Source organism: Ambystoma mexicanum, unplaced genomic scaffold, assembly GCF_040938575.1.
Source record: "Ambystoma mexicanum isolate Mex_15411 unplaced genomic scaffold, UKY_AmexF1_1 Mex_scaf34, whole genome shotgun sequence".
Classification (NCBI taxonomy): domain Eukaryota; kingdom Metazoa; phylum Chordata; class Amphibia; order Caudata; family Ambystomatidae; genus Ambystoma; species Ambystoma mexicanum.
This window is the reverse complement of record NW_027182449.1, coordinates 1030848-1052333: the sequence shown is the minus strand read 5'-3', so window position 1 is coordinate 1052333 and position 21486 is coordinate 1030848. Positions and strand designations below refer to the sequence as shown.

General features: G+C 53.8%; 5 non-coding genes across 5 annotated transcripts; all 5 read right to left on the bottom strand.

Moving 5' to 3' along the window:
* Positions 1-2695: 2695 nt before the first annotated feature.
* Positions 2696-2814, bottom strand: LOC138558738 (5S ribosomal RNA). Its single transcript, XR_011298858.1, has one exon. It is a non-coding gene; the product is annotated as a 5S ribosomal RNA (ribosomal RNA).
* Positions 2815-7240: 4426 nt separating this feature from the next.
* LOC138558737 (5S ribosomal RNA) lies at positions 7241-7359 on the bottom strand. The gene has a single exon (XR_011298857.1). It is a non-coding gene; the product is annotated as a 5S ribosomal RNA (ribosomal RNA).
* Positions 7360-11783: 4424 nt separating this feature from the next.
* Positions 11784-11902, bottom strand: LOC138558735 (5S ribosomal RNA). The gene has a single exon (XR_011298855.1). It is a non-coding gene; the product is annotated as a 5S ribosomal RNA (ribosomal RNA).
* A 4424-nt stretch (positions 11903-16326) lies between these two features.
* LOC138558734 (5S ribosomal RNA) lies at positions 16327-16445 on the bottom strand. Its single transcript, XR_011298854.1, has one exon. It is a non-coding gene; the product is annotated as a 5S ribosomal RNA (ribosomal RNA).
* A 4424-nt stretch (positions 16446-20869) lies between these two features.
* Positions 20870-20988, bottom strand: LOC138558987 (5S ribosomal RNA). Its single transcript, XR_011299105.1, has one exon. It is a non-coding gene; the product is annotated as a 5S ribosomal RNA (ribosomal RNA).
* Positions 20989-21486: the final 498 nt, after the last annotated feature.

Genomic DNA, 21486 nt, shown 5'->3' with positions numbered 1-21486 from the left:
GGCCCAGTAACAGCAGCTGAGGCCCCCAGCCCAGCCCAGCCCAGGCAGGCATCAGCTTAAGGCTGACTCTCTACCCCACTGCTGCCCCAAGTTGGTTTGGCAAAAGTTTGCAAAGAAGCTGCCCGTGAATTTACCTCAAGCCACACTAGCACTCACCCAGGCGTCAGTTCCTTACAAAAATAGAAAGCACCTCTAAAAAAAGAAGAAATAAACACACACACAATTTTCCTGCTGCGGTCTCCTCGACTCTTTGGAAGGCAGAGGGCGATGTTGGTTGAGGCCTTACCTTCTCAGGCTGGCGGCCTACAAGTCCAGGAAAGAAGCAGGCCCAGTAACAGCAACTGAGGCCCCCAGCCCAGCCACGCCTAGGCAGGCATCAGCGGAAGGCTGACTCTCTACCCCAGTGCTGCCCCAAGTTGTTTTGGCAAAAGTTTGCAAAGAAGCTGCCCGTAAATTTACCTCAAGCCACACTAGCACTCACCCAGGCGTCGGTTCCTTACAAAAATAGAAAGCATCTCTAAAAAAGAAGAAATAAACACACACACAATTTTCCTGCTGGGGACTCCTCGACTCTTTGGAAGGCAGAGGGCGATGTTGGTTGAGGCCCTTACTTTCTCCGGCTGGTGGCCTACAAGTCCAGGAAAGAAGCAGGCCCAGTAACAGCAGCTGAGGCCCCCAGCCCAGCCACGCCTAGGCAGGCATCAGCAGAAGGCTGACTCTCTACCCCACTGCTGCCCCAAGTTGGTTTGGCAAAAGTTTGCAAAGAAGATGCCTGTAAATTTAACTCACGCCACACTAGCACTCACCCAGGCGTCAGTTCCTTACAAAAATAGAAAGCACCTCTAAAAAAAGAAGAAATAAACACACACACAATTTTCCTGCTGCGGTCTCCTCGACTCTTTGGAAGGCAGAGGGCGATGTTGGTTGAGGCCTTACCTTCTCAGGCTGGCGGCCTACAAGTCCAGGAAAGAAGCAGGCCCAGTAACAGCAACTGAGGCCCCCAGCCCAGCCACGCCTAGGCAGGCATCAGCGGAAGGCTGACTCTCTACCCCAGTGCTGCCCCAAGTTGGTTTGGCAAAAGTTTGCAAAGAAGCTGCCCGTAAATTTACCTCAAGCCACACTAGCACTCACCCAGGCGTCGGTTCCTTACAAAAATAGAAAGCATCTCTAAAAAAAGAAGAAATACACACACACAATTTTACTGCTGGGGACACCTCGACTCTTTGGAAGGCAGAGGGCGATGTTGGTTGAGGCCCTTACCTTCTCGGGCTGGTGGCCTACAAGTCCAGGAAAGAAGCAGGCCCAGTAACAGCAGCTGAGGCCCCCAGACCAGCCCAGCCCAGGCAGGCATCAGCAGAAGGCTGACTCTCTACCCCACTGCTGCTCCAAGTTGGTTTGGCAAAAGTTTGCAAAGAAGATGCCTGTAAATTTAGCTCACGCCACACTAGCACTCACCCAGGCGTCGTTTCCTTACAAAAATAGAAAGCATCTCTAAAAAAGAAGAAATAAACACACACACAATTTTCCTGCTGGGGACTCCTCGACTCTTTGGAAGGCAGAGGGCGATGTTGGTTGAGGCCCTTACTTTCTCCGGCTGGTGGCCTACAAGTCCAGGAAAGAAGCAGGCCCAGTAACAGCAGCTGAGGCCCCCAGCCCAGCCACGCCTAGGCAGGCATCAGCAGAAGGCTGACTCTCTACCCCACTGCTGCCCCAAGTTGGTTTGGCAAAAGTTTGCAAAGAAGCTGCCCGTGAATTTACCTCAAGCCACACTAGCACTCACCCAGGCGTCAGTTCCTTACAAAAATAGAAAGAATCTCTAAAAAAGAAGAAATAAACACACACACAATTTTCCTGCTTCTATCCCCTCGACTCCTTGGAAGGCGGAGGGCAACCTTCGCCGCTGGTGGCCTTCACATGCAGGAAAGAAGCACACCCAGGAACAGCAGCTGAGGCTCCCAGCCCAGGCAGGCTTCAGCTGAAGGCCGACTTGGGAAGCACTGAGGCCAGACCCTGGGCTCCTGGGTCCCTCGGTTGAAGGCTCGAGGCCAGACCCCTTGGCTCCTGTGTCCCTTGGCTGAAGGCTCGACCAGTGCTCGACCAGGCTCGATCAGGCGAGATATTAGGTAGCATGGGGCCCAGCTGGGACTTCTAGGAAGCTTAGGGTGACGGCCGCTTCTGCCCCATCATCCAGAGGCCTGGCTATGGAGAGGCATGATGTGGCCTCCCTCCCTTCCTGCCTCTTGTAGGCACTTCTCCCCCGTGAGCACTTCCCGCTCCAGGTGTCCCCTTGTCTCCCAGGGTGCACTCTTCCTCTAGAGCCCACATATGCAGATGAGGCCCATCCACTTGCCTCCCCTAGCTGTAGGGGGCCTTGCGCGTCCACTGGAGAGAAAACGGGGAGACGCTGGAGGTGCTTTGCCAGGGACACGAGTGGCCCTTTCTGGCTGCATCCACCCACCCGAGGCGGCAAGCTGCTGCCCTGGCTTCAGTCTCCTGCTGCTGCTGCTGCTGCTCCAAGTTAGTTTGGCGACAACGTGTCCGCCTCTGACGGGGCTCTGCATTGGAGCGAGGGCTGCTGTCTGCCCCTGTGCCTTTTTCACGCGCCGTGTTTGTTAAAATTAAAAGCGGAATGGAGGAAAAATGTAGTTCAAGACGGAGAAGACGAACGCCGCCTATCGGGCACAGAGTAGCAAAATGCCTACAGCACCTGGTATTCCCAGGCGGTCTCCCATCCAAGTACTAACCAGGCCCGACCCTGCTTAGCTTCCGAGATCGGACGAGATCGGGCGCATTCAGGGTGGTATGGCCGTAGGCGAAGAGTGCGCCGATTCCGAGCCTCTTGTGCTGTGTCGGCTCCTCCGACGTCCACTGCCCTCTTGCAAGGCTGAACGCTGTCCTCTGCAGTGTGCTTCTGCCCTTCTTTTTGCCTCAAGCTCAGGAGCCACAGCTGCCAGCTTGGAAAAGCAACGAGCAGCTCCATGCACCCACTTTTGAAATACCCACTTGCCTACTCATGTTTGCAAAGAAAGTGTCTGTAAATTCAGGCCAAGCCACACTTGCACTCACTCACCCAAGCATCCGTTCCTTACAAAACTTTTAAAAAAAACTCGGAAAGAAAGATGGAAATAAACACACACACAATTTTCCTGCTGGGGGCTCCTCGACGCTTTGGAAGGCAGAGGGTGATGTTGGTTGAGGCCCTTACCATATCGGGCTGGTGACCTACAAGTCCAGGAAAGAAGCAGGCCCAGTAACAGCAGCTGAGGCCCCCAGCCCAGCCCAGCCCAGGCAGGCATCAGCTTAAGGCTGACTCTCTACCCCACTGCTGCCCCAAGTTGGTTTGGCAAAAGTTTGCAAAGAAGCTGCCCGTGAATTTACCTCAAGCCACACTAGCACTCACCCAGGCGTCAGTTCCTTACAAAAATAGAAAGCACCTCTAAAAAAAGAAGAAATAAACACACACACAATTTTCCTGCTGCGGTCTCCTCGACTCTTTGGAAGGCAGAGGGCGATGTTGGTTGAGGCCTTACCTTCTCAGGCTGGCGGCCTACAAGTCCAGGAAAGAAGCAGGCCCAGTAACAGCAACTGAGGCCCCCAGCCCAGCCACGCCTAGGCAGGCATCAGCGGAAGGCTGACTCTCTACCCCAGTGCTGCCCCAAGTTGTTTTGGCAAAAGTTTGCAAAGAAGCTGCCCGTAAATTTACCTCAAGCCACACTAGCACTCACCCAGGCGTCGGTTCCTTACAAAAATAGAAAGCATCTCTAAAAAAGAAGAAATAAACACACACACAATTTTCCTGCTGGGGACTCCTCGACTCTTTGGAAGGCAGAGGGCGATGTTGGTTGAGGCCCTTACTTTCTCCGGCTGGTGGCCTACAAGTCCAGGAAAGAAGCAGGCCCAGTAACAGCAGCTGAGGCCCCCAGCCCAGCCACGCCTAGGCAGGCATCAGCAGAAGGCTGACTCTCTACCCCACTGCTGCCCCAAGTTGGTTTGGCAAAAGTTTGCAAAGAAGATGCCTGTAAATTTAACTCACGCCACACTAGCACTCACCCAGGCGTCAGTTCCTTACAAAAATAGAAAGCACCTCTAAAAAAAGAAGAAATAAACACACACACAATTTTCCTGCTGCGGTCTCCTCGACTCTTTGGAAGGCAGAGGGCGATGTTGGTTGAGGCCTTACCTTCTCAGGCTGGCGGCCTACAAGTCCAGGAAAGAAGCAGGCCCAGTAACAGCAACTGAGGCCCCCAGCCCAGCCACGCCTAGGCAGGCATCAGCGGAAGGCTGACTCTCTACCCCAGTGCTGCCCCAAGTTGGTTTGGCAAAAGTTTGCAAAGAAGCTGCCCGTAAATTTACCTCAAGCCACACTAGCACTCACCCAGGCGTCGGTTCCTTACAAAAATAGAAAGCATCTCTAAAAAAAGAAGAAATACACACACACAATTTTCCTGCTGGGGGCTCCTCGACGCTTTGGAAGGCAGAGGGTGATGTTGGTTGAGGCCCTTACCATATCGGGCTGGTGACCTACAAGTCCAGGAAAGAAGCAGGCCCAGTAACAGCAGCTGAGGCCCCCAGCCCAGCCCAGCCCAGGCAGGCATCAGCTTAAGGCTGACTCTCTACCCCACTGCTGCCCCAAGTTGGTTTGGCAAAAGTTTGCAAAGAAGCTGCCCGTGAATTTACCTCAAGCCACACTAGCACTCACCCAGGCGTCAGTTCCTTACAAAAATAGAAAGCACCTCTAAAAAAAGAAGAAATAAACACACACACAATTTTCCTGCTGCGGTCTCCTCGACTCTTTGGAAGGCAGAGGGCGATGTTGGTTGAGGCCTTACCTTCTCAGGCTGGCGGCCTACAAGTCCAGGAAAGAAGCAGGCCCAGTAACAGCAACTGAGGCCCCCAGCCCAGCCACGCCTAGGCAGGCATCAGCGGAAGGCTGACTCTCTACCCCAGTGCTGCCCCAAGTTGTTTTGGCAAAAGTTTGCAAAGAAGCTGCCCGTAAATTTACCTCAAGCCACACTAGCACTCACCCAGGCGTCGGTTCCTTACAAAAATAGAAAGCATCTCTAAAAAAGAAGAAATAAACACACACACAATTTTCCTGCTGGGGACTCCTCGACTCTTTGGAAGGCAGAGGGCGATGTTGGTTGAGGCCCTTACTTTCTCCGGCTGGTGGCCTACAAGTCCAGGAAAGAAGCAGGCCCAGTAACAGCAGCTGAGGCCCCCAGCCCAGCCACGCCTAGGCAGGCATCAGCAGAAGGCTGACTCTCTACCCCACTGCTGCCCCAAGTTGGTTTGGCAAAAGTTTGCAAAGAAGATGCCTGTAAATTTAACTCACGCCACACTAGCACTCACCCAGGCGTCAGTTCCTTACAAAAATAGAAAGCACCTCTAAAAAAAGAAGAAATAAACACACACACAATTTTCCTGCTGCGGTCTCCTCGACTCTTTGGAAGGCAGAGGGCGATGTTGGTTGAGGCCTTACCTTCTCAGGCTGGCGGCCTACAAGTCCAGGAAAGAAGCAGGCCCAGTAACAGCAACTGAGGCCCCCAGCCCAGCCACGCCTAGGCAGGCATCAGCGGAAGGCTGACTCTCTACCCCAGTGCTGCCCCAAGTTGGTTTGGCAAAAGTTTGCAAAGAAGCTGCCCGTAAATTTACCTCAAGCCACACTAGCACTCACCCAGGCGTCGGTTCCTTACAAAAATAGAAAGCATCTCTAAAAAAAGAAGAAATACACACACACAATTTTACTGCTGGGGACACCTCGACTCTTTGGAAGGCAGAGGGCGATGTTGGTTGAGGCCCTTACCTTCTCGGGCTGGTGGCCTACAAGTCCAGGAAAGAAGCAGGCCCAGTAACAGCAGCTGAGGCCCCCAGACCAGCCCAGCCCAGGCAGGCATCAGCAGAAGGCTGACTCTCTACCCCACTGCTGCTCCAAGTTGGTTTGGCAAAAGTTTGCAAAGAAGATGCCTGTAAATTTAGCTCACGCCACACTAGCACTCACCCAGGCGTCGTTTCCTTACAAAAATAGAAAGCATCTCTAAAAAAGAAGAAATAAACACACACACAATTTTCCTGCTGGGGACTCCTCGACTCTTTGGAAGGCAGAGGGCGATGTTGGTTGAGGCCCTTACTTTCTCCGGCTGGTGGCCTACAAGTCCAGGAAAGAAGCAGGCCCAGTAACAGCAGCTGAGGCCCCCAGCCCAGCCACGCCTAGGCAGGCATCAGCAGAAGGCTGACTCTCTACCCCAGTGCTGCCCCAAGTTGGTTTGGCAAAAGTTTGCAAAGAAGCTGCCCGTGAATTTACCTCAAGCCACACTAGCACTCACCCAGGCGTCAGTTCCTTACAAAAATAGAAAGAATCTCTAAAAAAGAAGAAATAAACACACACACACAATTTTCCTGCTTCTATCCCCTCGACTCCTTGGAAGGCGGAGGGCAACCTTCGCCGCTGGTGGCCTTCACATGCAGGAAAGAAGCACACCCAGGAACAGCAGCTGAGGCTCCCAGCCCAGGCAGGCTTCAGCTGAAGGCCGACTTGGGAAGCACTGAGGCCAGACCCTGGGCTCCTGGGTCCCTCGGCTGAAGGCTCGAGGCCAGACCCCTTGGCTCCTGTGTCCCTTGGCTGAAGGCTCGACCAGTGCTCGACCAGGCTCGATCAGGCGAGATATTAGGTAGCATGGGGCCCAGCTGGGACTTCTAGGAAGCTTAGGGTGACGGCCGCTTCTGCCCCATCATCCAGAGGCCTGGCTATGGAGAGGCATGATGTGGCCTCCCTCCCTTCCTGCCTCTTGTAGGCACTTCTCCCCCGTGAGCACTTCCCGCTCCAGGTGTCCCCTTGTCTCCCAGGGTGCACTCTTCCTCTAGAGCCCACATATGCAGATGAGGCCCATCCACTTGCCTCCCCTAGCTGTAGGGGGCCTTGCGCGTCCACTGGAGAGAAAACGGGGAGACGCTGGAGGTGCTTTGCCAGGGACACGAGTGGCCCTTTCTGGCTGCATCCACCCACCCGAGGCGGCAAGCTGCTGCCCTGGCTTCAGTCTCCTGCTGCTGCTGCTGCTGCTCCAAGTTAGTTTGGCGACAACGTGTCCGCCTCTGACGGGGCTCTGCATTGGAGCGAGGGCTGCTGTCTGCCCCTGTGCCTTTTTCACGCGCCGTGTTTGTTAAAATTAAAAGCGGAATGGAGGAAAAATGTAGTTCAAGACGGAGAAGACGAACGCCGCCTATCGGGCACAGAGTAGCAAAATGCCTACAGCACCTGGTATTCCCAGGCGGTCTCCCATCCAAGTACTAACCAGGCCCGACCCTGCTTAGCTTCCGAGATCGGACGAGATCGGGCGCATTCAGGGTGGTATGGCCGTAGGCGAAGAGTGCGCCGATTCCGAGCCTCTTGTGCTGTGTCGGCTCCTCCGACGTCCACTGCCCTCTTGCAAGGCTGAACGCTGTCCTCTGCAGTGTGCTTCTGCCCTTCTTTTTGCCTCAAGCTCAGGAGCCACAGCTGCCAGCTTGGAAAAGCAACGAGCAGCTCCATGCACCCACTTTTGAAATACCCACTTGCCTACTCATGTTTGCAAAGAAAGTGTCTGTAAATTCAGGCCAAGCCACACTTGCACTCACTCACCCAAGCATCCGTTCCTTACAAAACTTTAAAAAAAAACTCGGAAAGAAAGATGGAAATAAACACACACACAATTTTCCTGCTGGGGGCTCCTCGACGCTTTGGAAGGCAGAGGGTGATGTTGGTTGAGGCCCTTACCATATCGGGCTGGTGACCTACAAGTCCAGGAAAGAAGCAGGCCCAGTAACAGCAGCTGAGGCCCCCAGCCCAGCCCAGCCCAGGCAGGCATCAGCTTAAGGCTGACTCTCTACCCCACTGCTGCCCCAAGTTGGTTTGGCAAAAGTTTGCAAAGAAGCTGCCCGTGAATTTACCTCAAGCCACACTAGCACTCACCCAGGCGTCAGTTCCTTACAAAAATAGAAAGCACCTCTAAAAAAAGAAGAAATAAACACACACACAATTTTCCTGCTGCGGTCTCCTCGACTCTTTGGAAGGCAGAGGGCGATGTTGGTTGAGGCCTTACCTTCTCAGGCTGGCGGCCTACAAGTCCAGGAAAGAAGCAGGCCCAGTAACAGCAACTGAGGCCCCCAGCCCAGCCACGCCTAGGCAGGCATCAGCGGAAGGCTGACTCTCTACCCCAGTGCTGCCCCAAGTTGTTTTGGCAAAAGTTTGCAAAGAAGCTGCCCGTAAATTTACCTCAAGCCACACTAGCACTCACCCAGGCGTCGGTTCCTTACAAAAATAGAAAGCATCTCTAAAAAAGAAGAAATAAACACACACACAATTTTCCTGCTGGGGACTCCTCGACTCTTTGGAAGGCAGAGGGCGATGTTGGTTGAGGCCCTTACTTTCTCCGGCTGGTGGCCTACAAGTCCAGGAAAGAAGCAGGCCCAGTAACAGCAGCTGAGGCCCCCAGCCCAGCCACGCCTAGGCAGGCATCAGCAGAAGGCTGACTCTCTACCCCACTGCTGCCCCAAGTTGGTTTGGCAAAAGTTTGCAAAGAAGATGCCTGTAAATTTAACTCACGCCACACTAGCACTCACCCAGGCGTCAGTTCCTTACAAAAATAGAAAGCACCTCTAAAAAAAGAAGAAATAAACACACACACAATTTTCCTGCTGCGGTCTCCTCGACTCTTTGGAAGGCAGAGGGCGATGTTGGTTGAGGCCTTACCTTCTCAGGCTGGCGGCCTACAAGTCCAGGAAAGAAGCAGGCCCAGTAACAGCAACTGAGGCCCCCAGCCCAGCCACGCCTAGGCAGGCATCAGCGGAAGGCTGACTCTCTACCCCAGTGCTGCCCCAAGTTGGTTTGGCAAAAGTTTGCAAAGAAGCTGCCCGTAAATTTACCTCAAGCCACACTAGCACTCACCCAGGCGTCGGTTCCTTACAAAAATAGAAAGCATCTCTAAAAAAAGAAGAAATACACACACATAATTTTCCTGCTGGGGGCTCCTCGACGCTTTGGAAGGCAGAGGGTGATGTTGGTTGAGGCCCTTACCATATCGGGCTGGTGACCTACAAGTCCAGGAAAGAAGCAGGCCCAGTAACAGCAGCTGAGGCCCCCAGCCCAGCCCAGCCCAGGCAGGCATCAGCTTAAGGCTGACTCTCTACCCCACTGCTGCCCCAAGTTGGTTTGGCAAAAGTTTGCAAAGAAGCTGCCCGTGAATTTACCTCAAGCCACACTAGCACTCACCCAGGCGTCAGTTCCTTACAAAAATAGAAAGCACCTCTAAAAAAAGAAGAAATAAACACACACACAATTTTCCTGCTGCGGTCTCCTCGACTCTTTGGAAGGCAGAGGGCGATGTTGGTTGAGGCCTTACCTTCTCAGGCTGGCGGCCTACAAGTCCAGGAAAGAAGCAGGCCCAGTAACAGCAACTGAGGCCCCCAGCCCAGCCACGCCTAGGCAGGCATCAGCGGAAGGCTGACTCTCTACCCCAGTGCTGCCCCAAGTTGTTTTGGCAAAAGTTTGCAAAGAAGCTGCCCGTAAATTTACCTCAAGCCACACTAGCACTCACCCAGGCGTCGGTTCCTTACAAAAATAGAAAGCATCTCTAAAAAAGAAGAAATAAACACACACACAATTTTCCTGCTGGGGACTCCTCGACTCTTTGGAAGGCAGAGGGCGATGTTGGTTGAGGCCCTTACTTTCTCCGGCTGGTGGCCTACAAGTCCAGGAAAGAAGCAGGCCCAGTAACAGCAGCTGAGGCCCCCAGCCCAGCCACGCCTAGGCAGGCATCAGCAGAAGGCTGACTCTCTACCCCACTGCTGCCCCAAGTTGGTTTGGCAAAAGTTTGCAAAGAAGATGCCTGTAAATTTAACTCACGCCACACTAGCACTCACCCAGGCGTCAGTTCCTTACAAAAATAGAAAGCACCTCTAAAAAAAGAAGAAATAAACACACACACAATTTTCCTGCTGCGGTCTCCTCGACTCTTTGGAAGGCAGAGGGCGATGTTGGTTGAGGCCTTACCTTCTCAGGCTGGCGGCCTACAAGTCCAGGAAAGAAGCAGGCCCAGTAACAGCAACTGAGGCCCCCAGCCCAGCCACGCCTAGGCAGGCATCAGCGGAAGGCTGACTCTCTACCCCAGTGCTGCCCCAAGTTGGTTTGGCAAAAGTTTGCAAAGAAGCTGCCCGTAAATTTACCTCAAGCCACACTAGCACTCACCCAGGCGTCGGTTCCTTACAAAAATAGAAAGCATCTCTAAAAAAAGAAGAAATACACACACACAATTTTACTGCTGGGGACACCTCGACTCTTTGGAAGGCAGAGGGCGATGTTGGTTGAGGCCCTTACCTTCTCGGGCTGGTGGCCTACAAGTCCAGGAAAGAAGCAGGCCCAGTAACAGCAGCTGAGGCCCCCAGACCAGCCCAGCCCAGGCAGGCATCAGCAGAAGGCTGACTCTCTACCCCACTGCTGCTCCAAGTTGGTTTGGCAAAAGTTTGCAAAGAAGATGCCTGTAAATTTAGCTCACGCCACACTAGCACTCACCCAGGCGTCGTTTCCTTACAAAAATAGAAAGCATCTCTAAAAAAGAAGAAATAAACACACACACAATTTTCCTGCTGGGGACTCCTCGACTCTTTGGAAGGCAGAGGGCGATGTTGGTTGAGGCCCTTACTTTCTCCGGCTGGTGGCCTACAAGTCCAGGAAAGAAGCAGGCCCAGTAACAGCAGCTGAGGCCCCCAGCCCAGCCACGCCTAGGCAGGCATCAGCAGAAGGCTGACTCTCTACCCCACTGCTGCCCCAAGTTGGTTTGGCAAAAGTTTGCAAAGAAGCTGCCCGTGAATTTACCTCAAGCCACACTAGCACTCACCCAGGCGTCAGTTCCTTACAAAAATAGAAAGAATCTCTAAAAAAGAAGAAATAAACACACACACAATTTTCCTGCTTCTATCCCCTCGACTCCTTGGAAGGCGGAGGGCAACCTTCGCCGCTGGTGGCCTTCACATGCAGGAAAGAAGCACACCCAGGAACAGCAGCTGAGGCTCCCAGCCCAGGCAGGCTTCAGCTGAAGGCCGACTTGGGAAGCACTGAGGCCAGACCCTGGGCTCCTGGGTCCCTCGGTTGAAGGCTCGAGGCCAGACCCCTTGGCTCCTGTGTCCCTTGGCTGAAGGCTCGACCAGTGCTCGACCAGGCTCGATCAGGCGAGATATTAGGTAGCATGGGGCCCAGCTGGGACTTCTAGGAAGCTTAGGGTGACGGCCGCTTCTGCCCCATCATCCAGAGGCCTGGCTATGGAGAGGCATGATGTGGCCTCCCTCCCTTCCTGCCTCTTGTAGGCACTTCTCCCCCGTGAGCACTTCCCGCTCCAGGTGTCCCCTTGTCTCCCAGGGTGCACTCTTCCTCTAGAGCCCACATATGCAGATGAGGCCCATCCACTTGCCTCCCCTAGCTGTAGGGGGCCTTGCGCGTCCACTGGAGAGAAAACGGGGAGACGCTGGAGGTGCTTTGCCAGGGACACGAGTGGCCCTTTCTGGCTGCATCCACCCACCCGAGGCGGCAAGCTGCTGCCCTGGCTTCAGTCTCCTGCTGCTGCTGCTGCTGCTCCAAGTTAGTTTGGCGACAACGTGTCCGCCTCTGACGGGGCTCTGCATTGGAGCGAGGGCTGCTGTCTGCCCCTGTGCCTTTTTCACGCGCCGTGTTTGTTAAAATTAAAAGCGGAATGGAGGAAAAATGTAGTTCAAGACGGAGAAGACGAACGCCGCCTATCGGGCACAGAGTAGCAAAATGCCTACAGCACCTGGTATTCCCAGGCGGTCTCCCATCCAAGTACTAACCAGGCCCGACCCTGCTTAGCTTCCGAGATCGGACGAGATCGGGCGCATTCAGGGTGGTATGGCCGTAGGCGAAGAGTGCGCCGATTCCGAGCCTCTTGTGCTGTGTCGGCTCCTCCGACGTCCACTGCCCTCTTGCAAGGCTGAACGCTGTCCTCTGCAGTGTGCTTCTGCCCTTCTTTTTGCCTCAAGCTCAGGAGCCACAGCTGCCAGCTTGGAAAAGCAACGAGCAGCTCCATGCACCCACTTTTGAAATACCCACTTGCCTACTCATGTTTGCAAAGAAAGTGTCTGTAAATTCAGGCCAAGCCACACTTGCACTCACTCACCCAAGCATCCGTTCCTTACAAAACTTTAAAAAAAAACTCGGAAAGAAAGATGGAAATAAACACACACACAATTTTCCTGCTGGGGGCTCCTCGACGCTTTGGAAGGCAGAGGGTGATGTTGGTTGAGGCCCTTACCATATCGGGCTGGTGACCTACAAGTCCAGGAAAGAAGCAGGCCCAGTAACAGCAGCTGAGGCCCCCAGCCCAGCCCAGCCCAGGCAGGCATCAGCTTAAGGCTGACTCTCTACCCCACTGCTGCCCCAAGTTGGTTTGGCAAAAGTTTGCAAAGAAGCTGCCCGTGAATTTACCTCAAGCCACACTAGCACTCACCCAGGCGTCAGTTCCTTACAAAAATAGAAAGCACCTCTAAAAAAAGAAGAAATAAACACACACACAATTTTCCTGCTGCGGTCTCCTCGACTCTTTGGAAGGCAGAGGGCGATGTTGGTTGAGGCCTTACCTTCTCAGGCTGGCGGCCTACAAGTCCAGGAAAGAAGCAGGCCCAGTAACAGCAACTGAGGCCCCCAGCCCAGCCACGCCTAGGCAGGCATCAGCGGAAGGCTGACTCTCTACCCCAGTGCTGCCCCAAGTTGTTTTGGCAAAAGTTTGCAAAGAAGCTGCCCGTAAATTTACCTCAAGCCACACTAGCACTCACCCAGGCGTCGGTTCCTTACAAAAATAGAAAGCATCTCTAAAAAAGAAGAAATAAACACACACACAATTTTCCTGCTGGGGACTCCTCGACTCTTTGGAAGGCAGAGGGCGATGTTGGTTGAGGCCCTTACTTTCTCCGGCTGGTGGCCTACAAGTCCAGGAAAGAAGCAGGCCCAGTAACAGCAGCTGAGGCCCCCAGCCCAGCCACGCCTAGGCAGGCATCAGCAGAAGGCTGACTCTCTACCCCACTGCTGCCCCAAGTTGGTTTGGCAAAAGTTTGCAAAGAAGATGCCTGTAAATTTAACTCACGCCACACTAGCACTCACCCAGGCGTCAGTTCCTTACAAAAATAGAAAGCACCTCTAAAAAAAGAAGAAATAAACACACACACAATTTTCCTGCTGCGGTCTCCTCGACTCTTTGGAAGGCAGAGGGCGATGTTGGTTGAGGCCTTACCTTCTCAGGCTGGCGGCCTACAAGTCCAGGAAAGAAGCAGGCCCAGTAACAGCAACTGAGGCCCCCAGCCCAGCCACGCCTAGGCAGGCATCAGCGGAAGGCTGACTCTCTACCCCAGTGCTGCCCCAAGTTGGTTTGGCAAAAGTTTGCAAAGAAGCTGCCCGTAAATTTACCTCAAGCCACACTAGCACTCACCCAGGCGTCGGTTCCTTACAAAAATAGAAAGCATCTCTAAAAAAAGAAGAAATACACACACACAATTTTCCTGCTGGGGGCTCCTCGACGCTTTGGAAGGCAGAGGGTGATGTTGGTTGAGGCCCTTACCATATCGGGCTGGTGACCTACAAGTCCAGGAAAGAAGCAGGCCCAGTAACAGCAGCTGAGGCCCCCAGCCCAGCCCAGCCCAGGCAGGCATCAGCTTAAGGCTGACTCTCTACCCCACTGCTGCCCCAAGTTGGTTTGGCAAAAGTTTGCAAAGAAGCTGCCCGTGAATTTACCTCAAGCCACACTAGCACTCACCCAGGCGTCAGTTCCTTACAAAAATAGAAAGCACCTCTAAAAAAAGAAGAAATAAACACACACACAATTTTCCTGCTGCGGTCTCCTCGACTCTTTGGAAGGCAGAGGGCGATGTTGGTTGAGGCCTTACCTTCTCAGGCTGGCGGCCTACAAGTCCAGGAAAGAAGCAGGCCCAGTAACAGCAACTGAGGCCCCCAGCCCAGCCACGCCTAGGCAGGCATCAGCGGAAGGCTGACTCTCTACCCCAGTGCTGCCCCAAGTTGTTTTGGCAAAAGTTTGCAAAGAAGCTGCCCGTAAATTTACCTCAAGCCACACTAGCACTCACCCAGGCGTCGGTTCCTTACAAAAATAGAAAGCATCTCTAAAAAAGAAGAAATAAACACACACACAATTTTCCTGCTGGGGACTCCTCGACTCTTTGGAAGGCAGAGGGCGATGTTGGTTGAGGCCCTTACTTTCTCCGGCTGGTGGCCTACAAGTCCAGGAAAGAAGCAGGCCCAGTAACAGCAGCTGAGGCCCCCAGCCCAGCCACGCCTAGGCAGGCATCAGCAGAAGGCTGACTCTCTACCCCACTGCTGCCCCAAGTTGGTTTGGCAAAAGTTTGCAAAGAAGATGCCTGTAAATTTAACTCACGCCACACTAGCACTCACCCAGGCGTCAGTTCCTTACAAAAATAGAAAGCACCTCTAAAAAAAGAAGAAATAAACACACACACAATTTTCCTGCTGCGGTCTCCTCGACTCTTTGGAAGGCAGAGGGCGATGTTGGTTGAGGCCTTACCTTCTCAGGCTGGCGGCCTACAAGTCCAGGAAAGAAGCAGGCCCAGTAACAGCAACTGAGGCCCCCAGCCCAGCCACGCCTAGGCAGGCATCAGCGGAAGGCTGACTCTCTACCCCAGTGCTGCCCCAAGTTGGTTTGGCAAAAGTTTGCAAAGAAGCTGCCCGTAAATTTACCTCAAGCCACACTAGCACTCACCCAGGCGTCGGTTCCTTACAAAAATAGAAAGCATCTCTAAAAAAAGAAGAAATACACACACACAATTTTACTGCTGGGGACACCTCGACTCTTTGGAAGGCAGAGGGCGATGTTGGTTGAGGCCCTTACCTTCTCGGGCTGGTGGCCTACAAGTCCAGGAAAGAAGCAGGCCCAGTAACAGCAGCTGAGGCCCCCAGACCAGCCCAGCCCAGGCAGGCATCAGCAGAAGGCTGACTCTCTACCCCACTGCTGCTCCAAGTTGGTTTGGCAAAAGTTTGCAAAGAAGATGCCTGTAAATTTAGCTCACGCCACACTAGCACTCACCCAGGCGTCGTTTCCTTACAAAAATAGAAAGCATCTCTAAAAAAGAAGAAATAAACACACACACAATTTTCCTGCTGGGGACTCCTCGACTCTTTGGAAGGCAGAGGGCGATGTTGGTTGAGGCCCTTACTTTCTCCGGCTGGTGGCCTACAAGTCCAGGAAAGAAGCAGGCCCAGTAACAGCAGCTGAGGCCCCCAGCCCAGCCACGCCTAGGCAGGCATCAGCAGAAGGCTGACTCTCTACCCCACTGCTGCCCCAAGTTGGTTTGGCAAAAGTTTGCAAAGAAGCTGCCCGTGAATTTACCTCAAGCCACACTAGCACTCACCCAGGCGTCAGTTCCTTACAAAAATAGAAAGAATCTCTAAAAAAGAAGAAATAAACACACACACAATTTTCCTGCTTCTATCCCCTCGACTCCTTGGAAGGCGGAGGGCAACCTTCGCCGCTGGTGGCCTTCACATGCAGGAAAGAAGCACACCCAGGAACAGCAGCTGAGGCTCCCAGCCCAGGCAGGCTTCAGCTGAAGGCCGACTTGGGAAGCACTGAGGCCAGACCCTGGGCTCCTGGGTCCCTCGGTTGAAGGCTCGAGGCCAGACCCCTTGGCTCCTGTGTCCCTTGGCTGAAGGCTCGACCAGTGCTCGACCAGGCTCGATCAGGCGAGATATTAGGTAGCATGGGGCCCAGCTGGGACTTCTAGGAAGCTTAGGGTGACGGCCGCTTCTGCCCCATCATCCAGAGGCCTGGCTATGGAGAGGCATGATGTGGCCTCCCTCCCTTCCTGCCTCTTGTAGGCACTTCTCCCCCGTGAGCACTTCCCGCTCCAGGTGTCCCCTTGTCTCCCAGGGTGCACTCTTCCTCTAGAGCCCACATATGCAGATGAGGCCCATCCACTTGCCTCCCCTAGCTGTAGGGGGCCTTGCGCGTCCACTGGAGAGAAAACGGGGAGACGCTGGAGGTGCTTTGCCAGGGACACGAGTGGCCCTTTCTGGCTGCATCCACCCACCCGAGGCGGCAAGCTGCTGCCCTGGCTTCAGTCTCCTGCTGCTGCTGCTGCTGCTCCAAGTTAGTTTGGCGACAACGTGTCCGCCTCTGACGGGGCTCTGCATTGGAGCGAGGGCTGCTGTCTGCCCCTGTGCCTTTTTCACGCGCCGTGTTTGTTAAAATTAAAAGCGGAATGGAGGAAAAATGTAGTTCAAGACGGAGAAGACGAACGCCGCCTATCGGGCACAGAGTAGCAAAATGCCTACAGCACCTGGTATTCCCAGGCGGTCTCCCATCCAAGTACTAACCAGGCCCGACCCTGCTTAGCTTCCGAGATCGGACGAGATCGGGCGCATTCAGGGTGGTATGGCCGTAGGCGAAGAGTGCGCCGATTCCGAGCCTCTTGTGCTGTGTCGGCTCCTCCGACGTCCACTGCCCTCTTGCAAGGCTGAACGCTGTCCTCTGCAGTGTGCTTCTGCCCTTCTTTTTGCCTCAAGCTCAGGAGCCACAGCTGCCAGCTTGGAAAAGCAACGAGCAGCTCCATGCACCCACTTTTGAAATACCCACTTGCCTACTCATGTTTGCAAAGAAAGTGTCTGTAAATTCAGGCCAAGCCACACTTGCACTCACTCACCCAAGCATCCGTTCCTTACAAAACTTTAAAAAAAAACTCGGAAAGAAAGATGGAAATAAACACACACACAATTTTCCTGCTGGGGGCTCCTCGACGCTTTGGAAGGCAGAGGGTGATGTTGGTTGAGGCCCTTACCATATCGGGCTGGTGACCTACAAGTCCAGGAAAGAAGCAGGCCCAGTAACAGCAGCTGAGGCCCCCAGCCCAGCCCAGCCCAGGCAGGCATCAGCTTAAGGCTGACTCTCTACCCCACTGCTGCCCCAAGTTGGTTTGGCAAAAGTTTGCAAAGAAGCTGCCCGTGAATTTACCTCAAGCCACACTAGCACTCACCCAGGCGTCAGTTCCTTACAAAAATAGAAAGCACCTCTAAAAAAAGAAGAAATAAACACACACACAATTTTCCTGCTGCGGTCTCCTCGACTCTTTGGAAGGCAGAGGGCGATGTTGGTTGAGGCCTTACCTTCTCAGGCTGGCGGCCTACAAGTCCAGGAAAGAAGCAGGCCCAGTAACAGCAACTGAGGCCCCCAGCCCAGCCACGCCTAGGCAGGCATCAGCGGAAGGCTGACTCTCTACCCCAGTGCTGCCCCAAGTTGTTTTGGCAAAAGTTTGCAAAGAAGCTGCCCGTAAATTTACCTCAAGCCACACTAGCACTCACCCAGGCGTCGGTTCCTTACAAAAATAGAAAGCATCTCTAAAAAAGAAGAAATAAACACACACACAATTTTCCTGCTGGGGACTCCTCGACTCTTTGGAAGGCAGAGGGCGATGTTGGTTGAGGCCCTTACTTTCTCCGGCTGGTGGCCTACAAGTCCAGGAAAGAAGCAGGCCCAGTAACAGCAGCTGAGGCCCCCAGCCCAGCCACGCCTAGGCAGGCATCAGCAGAAGGCTGACTCTCTACCCCACTGCTGCCCCAAGTTGGTTTGGCAAAAGTTTGCAAAGAAGATGCCTGTAAATTTAACTCACGCCACACTAGCACTCACCCAGGCGTCAGTTCCTTACAAAAATAGAAAGCACCTCTAAAAAAAGAAGAAATAAACACACACACAATTTTCCTGCTGCGGTCTCCTCGACTCTTTGGAAGGCAGAGGGCGATGTTGGTTGAGGCCTTACCTTCTCAGGCTGGCGGCCTACAAGTCCAGGAAAGAAGCAGGCCCAGTAACAGCAACTGAGGCCCCCAGCCCAGCCACGCCTAGGCAGGCATCAGCGGAAGGCTGACTCTCTACCCCAGTGCTGCCCCAAGTTGGTTTGGCAAAAGTTTGCAAAGAAGCTGCCCGTAAATTTACCTCAAGCCACACTAGCACTCACCCAGGCGTCGGTTCCTTACAAAAATAGAAAGCATCTCTAAAAAAAGAAGAAATACACACACACAATTTTCCTGCTGGGGGCTCCTCGACGCTTTGGAAGGCAGAGGGTGATGTTGGTTGAGGCCCTTACCATATCGGGCTGGTGACCTACAAGTCCAGGAAAGAAGCAGGCCCAGTAACAGCAGCTGAGGCCCCCAGCCCAGCCCAGCCCAGGCAGGCATCAGCTTAAGGCTGACTCTCTACCCCACTGCTGCCCCAAGTTGGTTTGGCAAAAGTTTGCAAAGAAGCTGCCCGTGAATTTACCTCAAGCCACACTAGCACTCACCCAGGCGTCAGTTCCTTACAAAAATAGAAAGCACCTCTAAAAAAAGAAGAAATAAACACACACACAATTTTCCTGCTGCGGTCTCCTCGACTCTTTGGAAGGCAGAGGGCGATGTTGGTTGAGGCCTTACCTTCTCAGGCTGGCGGCCTACAAGTCCAGGAAAGAAGCAGGCCCAGTAACAGCAACTGAGGCCCCCAGCCCAGCCACGCCTAGGCAGGCATCAGCGGAAGGCTGACTCTCTACCCCAGTGCTGCCCCAAGTTGTTTTGGCAAAAGTTTGCAAAGAAGCTGCCCGTAAATTTACCTCAAGCCACACTAGCACTCACCCAGGCGTCGGTTCCTTACAAAAATAGAAAGCATCTCTAAAAAAGAAGAAATAAACACACACACAATTTTCCTGCTGGGGACTCCTCGACTCTTTGGAAGGCAGAGGGCGATGTTGGTTGAGGCCCTTACTTTCTCCGGCTGGTGGCCTACAAGTCCAGGAAAGAAGCAGGCCCAGTAACAGCAGCTGAGGCCCCCAGCCCAGCCACGCCTAGGCAGGCATCAGCAGAAGGCTGACTCTCTACCCCACTGCTGCCCCAAGTTGGTTTGGCAAAAGTTTGCAAAGAAGATGCCTGTAAATTTAACTCACGCCACACTAGCACTCACCCAGGCGTCAGTTCCTTACAAAAATAGAAAGCACCTCTAAAAAAAGAAGAAATAAACACACACACAATTTTCCTGCTGCGGTCTCCTCGACTCTTTGGAAGGCAGAGGGCGATGTTGGTTGAGGCCTTACCTTCTCAGGCTGGCGGCCTACAAGTCCAGGAAAGAAGCAGGCCCAGTAACAGCAACTGAGGCCCCCAGCCCAGCCACGCCTAGGCAGGCATCAGCGGAAGGCTGACTCTCTACCCCAGTGCTGCCCCAAGTTGGTTTGGCAAAAGTTTGCAAAGAAGCTGCCCGTAAATTTACCTCAAGCCACACTAGCACTCACCCAGGCGTCGGTTCCTTACAAAAATAGAAAGCATCTCTAAAAAAAGAAGAAATACACACACACAATTTTCCTGCTGGGGACACCTCGACTCTTTGGAAGGCAGAGGGCGATGTTGGTTGAGGCCCTTACCTTCTCGGGCTGGTGGCCTACAAGTCCAGGAAAGAAGCAGGCCCAGTAACAGCAGCTGAGGCCCCCAGACCAGCCCAGCCCAGGCAGGCATCAGCAGAAGGCTGACTCTCTACCCCACTGCTGCTCCAAGTTGGTTTGGCAAAAGTTTGCAAAGAAGATGCCTGTAAATTTAGCTCACGCCACACTAGCACTCACCCAGGCGTTGTTTCCTTACAAAAATAGAAAGCATCTCTAAAAAAGAAGAAATAAACACACACACAATTTTCCTGCTGGGGACTCCTCGACTCTTTGGAAGGCAGAGGGCGATGTTGGTTGAGGCCCTTACTTTCTCCGGCTGGTGGCCTACAAGTCCAGGAAAGAAGCAGGCCCAGTAACAGCAGCTGAGGCCCCCAGCCCAGCCACGCCTAGGCAGGCATCAGCAGAAGGCTGACTCTCTACCCCACTGCTGCCCCAAGTTGGTTTGGCAAAAGTTTGCAAAGAAGCTGCCCGTGAATTTACCTCAAGCCACACTAGCACTCACCCAGGCGTCAGTTCCTTACAAAAATAGAAAGAATCTCTAAAAAAGAAGAAATAAACACACACACAATTTTCCTGCTTCTATCCCCTCGACTCCTTGGAAGGCGGAGGGCAACCTTCGCCGCTGGTGGCCTTCACATGCAGGAAAGAAGCACACCCAGGAACAGCAGCTGAGGCTCCCAGCCCAGGCAGGCTTCAGCTGAAGGCCGACTTGGGAAGCACTGAGGCCAGACCCTGGGCTCCTGGGTCCCTCGGTTGAAGGCTCGAGGCCAGACCCCTTGGCTCCTGTGTCCCTTGGCTGAAGGCTCGACCAGTGCTCGACCAGGCTCGATCAGGCGAGATATTAGGTAGCATGGGGCCCAGCTGGGACTTCTAGGAAGCTTAGGGTGACGGCCGCTTCTGCCCCATCATCCAGAGGCCTGGCTATGGAGAGGCATGATGTGGCCTCCCTCCCTTCCTGCCTCTTGTAGGCACTTCTCCCCCGTGAGCACTTCCCGCTCCAGGTGTCCCCTTGTCTCCCAGGGTGCACTCTTCCTCTAGAGCCCACATATGCAGATGAGGCCCATCCACTTGCCTCCCCTAGCTGTAGGGGGCCTTGCGCGTCCACTGGAGAGAAAACGGGGAGACGCTGGAGGTGCTTTGCCAGGGACACGAGTGGCCCTTTCTGGCTGCATCCACCCACCCGAGGCGGCAAGCTGCTGCCCTGGCTTCAGTCTCCTGCTGCTGCTGCTGCTGCTCCAAGTTAGTTTGGCGACAACGTGTCCGCCTCTGACGGGGCTCTGCATTGGAGCGAGGGCTGCTGTCTGCCCCTGTGCCTTTTTCACGCGCCGTGTTTGTTAAAATTAAAAGCGGAATGGAGGAAAAATGTAGTTCAAGACGGAGAAGACGAACGCCGCCTATCGGGCACAGAGTAGCAAAATGCCTACAGCACCTGGTATTCCCAGGCGGTCTCCCATCCAAGTACTAACCAGGCCCGACCCTGCTTAGCTTTCGAGATCGGACGAGATCGGGCGCATTCAGGGTGGTATGGCCGTAGGCGAAGAGTGCGCCGATTCCGAGCCTCTTGTGCTGTGTCGGCTCCTCCGACGTCCACTGCCCTCTTGCAAGGCTGAACGCTGTCCTCTGCAGTGTGCTTCTGCCCTTCTTTTTGCCTCAAGCTCAGGAGCCACAGCTGCCAGCTTGGAAAAGCAACGAGCAGCTCCATGCACCCACTTTTGAAATACCCACTTGCCTACTCATGTTTGCAAAGAAAGTGTCTGTAAATTCAGGCCAAGCCACACTTGCACTCACTCACCCAAGCATCCGTTCCTTACAAAACTTTAAAAAAAAACTCGGAAAGAAAGATGGAAATAAACACACACACAATTTTCCTGCTGGGGGCTCCTCGACGCTTTGGAAGGCAGAGGGTGATGTTGGTTGAGGCCCTTACCATATCGGGCTGGTGACCTACAAGTCCAGGAAAGAAGCAGGCCCAGTAACAGCAGCTGAGGCCCCCAGCCCAGCCCAGCCCAGGCAGGCATCAGCTTAAGGCTGACT